The following is a 1,631-nucleotide window of genomic DNA, read 5'->3' as shown; positions in this document are numbered from 1 at the left end:
CTTGCCTGGAAAATTCCATGGACAGGGGAGCCTGTCTTCCTCCCAGCAGCTGGTACCTCCGCCTCCCCATATTTAAGCTCCTGCCCTCCCACTAGAAACCACTAGTTCAAAATATCTCTCTTGTGCTTTTTTTGTTATACCCACTCCTGGCCAGGAAAGTTGTGTATATAACAACTTTTTTTTGTTATATCCACTACAAGAAAACAGTATAAAAGTATAAAAACATTTTCCTTATATCCATTTCAAATACGGTCAAGAAAGTACTGTATATAGCAATAAAGTGTTACTTTGTGCCACTTTGTTGGATACTGTGCTGTATCCAACAGCACAGTAAGGAGTAGCCAAAACACAGCCTCTAGGAGATGGAGACTTCCCATATGTCTGTCAGAGCAAGTAAATTCAGGACCTAGACTAAAAGCAACAGAAATGCTCACTTTTTTGGCATGGAGACACTGATTCATTTAGCCAAGAACTAGGTCAAAGAAACTCTTGAAAATATAGTTACTGACCTTCTCACAGAGATGTTATGGACATTTGTAGAAGATACATTACAAGTCTATGAATTGGGGCTGGCCCAGAGGCCCTTCAGTGAGTGGCTTAAACACCTAGTGCAGTGGTTGCTGCTATCTGTCCTACACAAGATGGCTTTGGTGACATGGAAAGAGTTAGGCATGAGTTGCTTAAGCAGTAAGATCATATATGTCTTTAAGAAGTTTGGTCACCAACCAGCTGAAGTCATCATGGTTTAATTTCTATGTATCAGTTCAGTATCTACGCTATCTTTGTGAAGTCTTAACAAGACAGCATGGAGAAGGAAATGGCAACCCACTGCAGTATTCTTGCCTGGAGAATCCCAGGGACAGACGAGCCTGTTGGGCTGCCGTCTCTGGGGTCGAACAGAGTCGGACACGACTGATGTGACTTAGCAGCAGCAGCAGCAGCAGCAGCAGCAGCGACGAGACAGCATCGTGCATTATTGGGTAAAAGGACTCATCACTGTGGGATGTTTACGGCTAAGATTTCAGTTTCCTTCTGATTTATACATCCCAACTCTGCCTGCCTAACGAACAAGACTGATTTGAACCTGGGGAAACATCCCTAAGATTATGATAATAGTATTCAGAAGACACAGATTACCAGCTTGCCTTCCTTTATTGCTTCCTCAACAGCAGTTTGCTCTAACACTTGACAAAAATTTAGAAACAGAATTTTTGCTGTTACCGGCAACAAACCACCTCTACCCTCCTGACAACGGATGACCTGTGTGCCTTTTCAGTTGCTGTTTGTGACTCTTTGGACTGTAGTCCACCAGGCTCCTATGTTCATGGGGTTTCCCAAGCAAGAATACTGCAGTGGGGTGCCACTTCCTATTCCAGGGGATCTAATGGACCCAGAGATCAGATGCATGTTCCCTGCATGTCCTGCATTGCAGGCATATTCTTTATCACTGAGCCCCATAACAGTGTATGCTGTACCCCAACAGGCTCTGCCGTCCCTGGGATTCTCCAGACAAGAACACTGGAGTGGGTTGCCATTTCCTTCTCTAATACATGAAAGTGAAACGTGAAAGTGAAGTCGCTCAGTCGTGTCCGACTCTTAGCCACCCCATGGACTGCAGCCCACCAGGCTCC

The sequence above is a fragment of the Bison bison genome, unplaced genomic scaffold, assembly GCF_000754665.1.
Source record: "Bison bison bison isolate TAMUID 2011002044 unplaced genomic scaffold, Bison_UMD1.0 scf7180017851023, whole genome shotgun sequence".
In the NCBI taxonomy this organism is placed as follows: domain Eukaryota; kingdom Metazoa; phylum Chordata; class Mammalia; order Artiodactyla; family Bovidae; genus Bison; species Bison bison.
The sequence above is the reverse complement of the archived record's forward strand: the minus strand, read 5'-3'. Positions refer to the sequence as shown.